The sequence below is a fragment of the Pteropus vampyrus genome, unplaced genomic scaffold, assembly GCF_000151845.1.
Source record: "Pteropus vampyrus isolate Shadow unplaced genomic scaffold, Pvam_2.0 Scaffold16, whole genome shotgun sequence".
In the NCBI taxonomy this organism is placed as follows: domain Eukaryota; kingdom Metazoa; phylum Chordata; class Mammalia; order Chiroptera; family Pteropodidae; genus Pteropus; species Pteropus vampyrus.
Window position 1 is genome coordinate 5,240,508 of NW_011888797.1, and position 6,041 is coordinate 5,246,548.

The following is a 6,041-nucleotide window of genomic DNA, read 5'->3' on the forward strand; positions in this document are numbered from 1 at the left end:
TTAATGATGTTTTGGCATCTATGTCTCCCATATGGACCACATTTATAGCCTCAGGAATAAATCTTTGCCATGATGGTCTCAATGGTTGGGGTAGGGATGGGAATGTGAACTAAGTCAGGACAATGAGATGGGAGAGGAGATTTGTGGGAAAGATACCCTTGTTTCTATAAAGAAGACCACAGAAGAGAGAGCCTTGTTTTTGCCGCTGGAAATCATCATGTCCAGATGTTACAACCGGAACTGGCACAAAGGAATTAAGCGACTTCCTAAACAGAGGAAGAAGGCAATGATGAAGATGCAGAGCAGAGAAATGGAAAGGATCTGGGTTCTTAATGATATCGTCAGCCACGAACTCAGCTTACCCCCAAATCTGCCCCAGTTGGGACTTGCTGCTGCATTTCCAAATTCTTGAAGCCAGTGTTAATTAACATGTTCTGTTACTTGAATCCAAAGATACTATAATTGATGTGACTTGTTATTATGTTATCATTTCTCCTACTTATCAGTAAGATCGTTGTTGGTATATGTGCTGCCGAAGCGAGCACAGTAAGATCATTGGGAGTGGGGTCTGCTTGATGTTTATTATTATATTTGACTCCTGGGTACATGTAGTACCATGTTCGATATAGAGTAGGTGATGAATGCGTATCTCAATGAAAATGTATCTACAGCCACATGTTTATAACTTTATATGCATATAATTTTTTTAGACTATTTGCAGGTCTCAGGTTTGATGCTTTATACAGTTATATGATAAATATCAACTTACTTCCAAATGTTTAGACATGGCAGATCCAAAATTTTAAAAGAACCCCAGTTTTAAAATTCATGTACTTTAAGTCCAGATTTTCAGATTCAGTATGTCTGAGGTAGGTTTACTTGAAGCGATGGCCTATAGCATAAGTCAACACAAATATCTTTTGTGAAACCCTAAGAATGTGGCTGAGGCTGCGGCTCCACTGAATGAGCAAGGAGATGGTCCAAGTCCTGCTGTCTGCTCTGTGCTCACCGCAGTGAGCTAAAGGGAAGGTGCGGTCCACCCCGCCTCGTGATTTTGTTTGATGAAGTCATGGGAACCGGACAAGGTTGGCCCTGGGTTCTGAGCCGACAGCCTGGGGTAGTGTTTGCAGTCATGTAGTGTTTGCATATCATGGGCCAGTCGCTCTGCTTTCACAGGTGCTGAAGCTGAGACAAAAACGGCAGGAAGACAATGGTCTACCTCAGAAGGACACGGAGGATTTATGGGGAGAATTCTCGCTGATGCCCAGAGTGTGCCTAACTCCCAAAGAACTGTCCCTTCAATTAAATTCTGCTTAATGCTCAGCACTTAGTCCACGTTTGGCACTGTGAGGGTGATAAAGAGGAGAAAGACGTAATCTTTCCTCAAGGGACTAACCTTCTAGTTGGAGACCATGACAAGTCTATAACTCATTCATAGAAATGTTCATTCAATCATTAATTCCTTCACTCATTCAACCAACTCCCAGAAACTTGAAATAAAGAAGTGAATAATACAGATGTGGTCCCTCCCTGCCTCAATGGAGCAGAGAAGACATGTATTAAAGCTTTAACTACCTTATCAGGGACTTTACTATATTTGTCATATGTGCCACCAAGGAAAGAAGTACAGGGTACTATAAAAATATTGTCAGATCTTGCCCCAAATTAGGATACTATTATCTTCACTTTATGGGTGAAAAACCGCAGGAGGAATTAAGCAACTTGCCCCAAATCACCCTGTGTGGTATGATTGAACCAGATTCTCTCTCTCCAGAGTTCCTAACCATTCTACTTTGCAGGAAGATGTCAAGACTCCCTTTGCCACAGACCCTGCAAGACTCCCTTTGCCACAGACCCTGCATTTGGCTAAAAAAAAAAAAAAAAAAAAGCCTGGACCTTCTAGGAGACATCTAGGCAGAGGCTGTAACACTAAAGAGAATGCATTGAATGCCAGCAGGGAAGCACAGCGTGCTGCAGGGGACATTGGGGAGAGACTGCCTCTGTTTGAGAAAAACATAAATGCCTTCCTGGGAAGGGTGCCATTTCCTTCAGCCCCTGGAAGAAATACAGAAGAGATTCTGCAGGAAGAGAGAGATCCAGGGTAAAAAGGACATCCAGGCAGAGAGAAGAGTATGTAGAACAAGGAGTGAGTAGAGACAAACTGGTTACTTAAGAGGACCTTGCTCTTTCTCCTGCCTTGCCTATTTCGTCCTGACATCCTCAACAGCACACGGTACACTTGCTGGCAAGCAGACACACATAGAATTTAGCTAGTTGTTAAATATTCATTAGTGTCCTCATTTCTACAATCCTTTAGCAGCAAAGAAACCATATTCAACATTTATCCCAACACGTGGGGAACAGTGTGTCCCCACACGCCTCCTGCCCCATTCCTAGTCCGAGTTTAAGGAATGAGATCTTGGGAAGAAATCTAAGAAATCTAAACTTGATCTAAATGCTGCGATCTCTAGCTAACACACTCCTAGACCTATAAAGCCTTTAGGAAGGCAGGAACCACCAAAACATCCAGCCCAAAGCTTCCATTTTACTTCCTACGAATTGAGGCTCAAGATGACCACCCCAAAGCCATGAGGTCCCTTATTCAGGAATTTTATTCCCTCTCCCAGCCCCTTTTCCTTTCTTCCAACCCAACAGCACCAATAAATCTCTCTACTCTCAGGCACAAACACTGATTCATCCTCTCAGGTGTGGCTTTATAATGTACATCATTTTTGCTACATCGCACCCCCTAACCCCACCTTTGGTTTTTGTATGTTTGTTTTTTTGTATTTGTTTTGATGTATTTTATTTTGGTTTTGACCATATATTGAGAATTACCGTGGGCCAAAGGACTCCGGTAATTAATTTGCATACATCATCTTTGGTAATTCTACCAGTATCCTGTAAATTACAGATATTCTTATGCCCTTTTTAGAGAAGCAAAAACAAAGACGAGATTCAGGTACTCTTCCCCAGCTCACACAGCTGGCATCTCCTTGGGCCAGGATTTTGACCCATGCCTACCTGACTCAAAGCCTATATTCATATCCAATCAGCTACAGTGCCTCTTACCCACAGCTTCTCCCTCGCGGAAGCCTGATTTCTGTTAGGCTAGAAACATTGACTGGTTAGCAGGCTAAATTCTCCTTGAGACATGGGCATCTCTACACACAAGTAACAGGCTTCCTCTTTTAAAAGTGCAATTCTCCCATGTGTCATTTATTTTAACCACAGTTGGCATTTTTAGACAAGACTGAAGTGGAAATTCATGCTCTATTATAATGATTTCTTCACTCAGGCAAAGAGTGTTGATTTTTAATATTAATTTTTGTTAATTTCCTAAAAAAGTTATCTAATCTTCAGAATTTTATGGAGGGGGAAAATATTGCTACCCTTAATTGTCTTAATTTTATATATCCACTTACTTTTTAGAGTCCACATATAACTCTTTAAGAAAGATAGAATCAATTTTATCTGGTACCCGAAAGGAGATGATTGTCTCCTTCTCATTGTCTTTTATGACTTTCTGATGGTGTGTCAGCAATGGCTCACATTCCGGATTCATTTCTCCTGGCCTGGAACCAGAGAACATTATCTTCATTCCCAGAATGCTCTTGGACGAGGCTACATGTCAAATTACCATACATTACCCTGAAACGCCGAGACTTCTGCCGCTTACTGTGAATTTACAGTTCTTCATCCTCTTCCAAACTCCGAGCATTTCTTTTGATGTTGAAAAAGCAATTTTAAAATGTACCATATCTAATATAACACATGGACATATTCACCACACACATTCTTTTAATTAAAAGAATCGGTACACTGCCTTCTGCTGACAGTTAACACCAATGCTTTAATGCCGTCTTCTATTATTGATTTATGAGGTGCATACTCAAAGCAAATTAGGGAATAAATCATCGATGACATTGATTTGCTTACCAGCCCTCGCATAAATGTGTATAATTAATTGTGGGTGTGCTACCTGTCTCTGCTAGTTGAGACCTTCCCACAGTTCTTGGCATCTCCTTTCTGTTACACTGTTATGGGCTTAATGGAGAAGGATTGGTAGCATACCTAAAGGTGTAGGGTGGGTGAGTTTAAGCCATCAATGCAGTCTAATATTCTGAGGTGGAAAGGAATTTTGCTCACTCAGGAGAGGTGACGGGGAGACTGTCGGAGAGGGAGTTTCTGCTTGGGTAAGGCAGCTCATTATTTCAAAGAATTTGCATGGCTCTCAGCAATACCCCTGGAACCAGTTATTTTTCAATCAGGATGGTCATAGAATCAAGTGGTTTTTACTTTCAAGGTCATGCTGGGAAAGGGTCTTGATCTGCCAGTGCCAGGTAAGAGGAACAGGTGGCCCATGCTTTTGTTTGGTCAAAGTGTCTGCTCTTAGGAGAGCAAATCTCTCCTTGAAATGCAGGAGGAGAGCCCAGTACCCCCCAGGGGGCAGGATCTTGAAAGGCAGTGAGTGTGGTGAGTGGGTGTACTTCTTCTAGAGCCAGCTTGGTTCAAATCCCAGCAATGGAATTTACTCTCACACTTTAGAGTGACCTCTGGCAAGTTAGTTAACTTCTTGGTCTCAGTTTCCTTGTCTACAAAGAAGGAAATAATAATAGTAGCTACCTCTTAAGGTTGCTCTAGGGTTAAATGAGAATTTGTGTCAAGTGTTTTGACTAGGGCCTGCCATGTAGTTAGCATTGTATGGTCACCATTATTATTTATTATTCTACAATTTAATTTTTTTTTTTTTTTTTTTTTTTTCAAGGCAACTCTTGGTTGACCTCACAGATTGCAAAAATCTTGTCAGCTTATGCTCTCTTATATTTTTTATTTTTTTACACCTACAGCACCTGGTCTTCCTGAGTGGTCTCCCATCCAAGTACTAACCAGGCCCAACCCTGTTTAGCTTCTGAGATCAGATGGGATCTGGCTCGTTCAGGGTGGCATGGCTGCAGACTATTATTCTACAATTTAAGACTGGGTTTTTGTGTGCCTATAATTCTGAAGATCTGTGTGGCTGCACGTATTTCTGGAGAATTGGGTCCACGATATTCATCCGAGTATCAAAGGGGCCCCAGATCTTCTAAGAGTTAAAGTCTGTGCAAGGAGATCTCCTTTCTGTTTGGGGAGCTCTCCTAACTTGGGCTCTCCTCCCAGCTTTGAATATATGTGGGATACACTGCCCCAAGCCCCTCACCCTCCTTTTCAGTGATAATAATACAAACAACGATAATAATAGCAGCTAATGTTTATGGAGTAGCTATGATGTGGCAGGTCTCAACTTATTTAAGTCACTAATTTTTCTCTGAGCCCCAGTTTTTCATCTTGTAGGGCTGTTGTAAAAATAAAAGGAGAGAATGTGGGCAGAGAAACGGATGATCAACCGGTATATAGGATATAATCAATACATCCTCTTTATTTTCCTACTTTTCGCATATCTTCTTGAAGTATGCTAGGCTTCTTCTGAATCAATTCAGAAGGTCTTCATTTAACACTTTAACTATGGTAAGCACTTGTCTAGGTCATATGGAAAACATGGGGTGATGATGACATCTTACCAAGCCCTGTCCCATATACTGCCTAATGTCATAAGGTACGAGAAATGTATTAATTAATGTGCTTGATTAATGTGCTTGAAGTTGATCAATTAATTAATTAATTAATTCAGGGCCTACCTTTGTCCAGCACTGTGCTGGGGATTCGACCTCTGCCCTCAAGGATTCGTAGTAGCTAGGGATTCTGCAGAGAAATGCATAATTGATAGTATCTGTGATTGGAGGTATTACAGTGGGGTGTTAGAGAAGGTTTCCTGGAGAAGGTGCCACCTGAATGAGTTGAGCTGGGAAAGGTGAGGGAGGGCATCTCAGCAGAGGTCCAAATTCTGAAACTTGGGTGGTCTTTGCTAATATAAATTTAGAAGTAAAATAGAGTCTGAATACAACTCCAACTCTTTGCAGTGGCCTCTATGGCCCTGTAGGGTCTGGCCTCTGATCACCTCCAAGGACACATTCTCCACCATGCTCTTGCTCGCTCACCAT

The 6,041-nt window shown here is 41.6% G+C and overlaps 1 non-coding gene across 1 annotated transcript; it reads right to left on the reverse strand.

Moving 5' to 3' along the window:
* Window positions 1-4,841: 4,841 nt before the first annotated feature.
* On the reverse strand, window positions 4,842-4,960 carry LOC111736050. Its single transcript, XR_002779069.1, has one exon. It is a non-coding gene; the product is annotated as a 5S ribosomal RNA (ribosomal RNA).
* Between the last annotated feature and the right edge of the window lie 1,081 nt (window positions 4,961-6,041).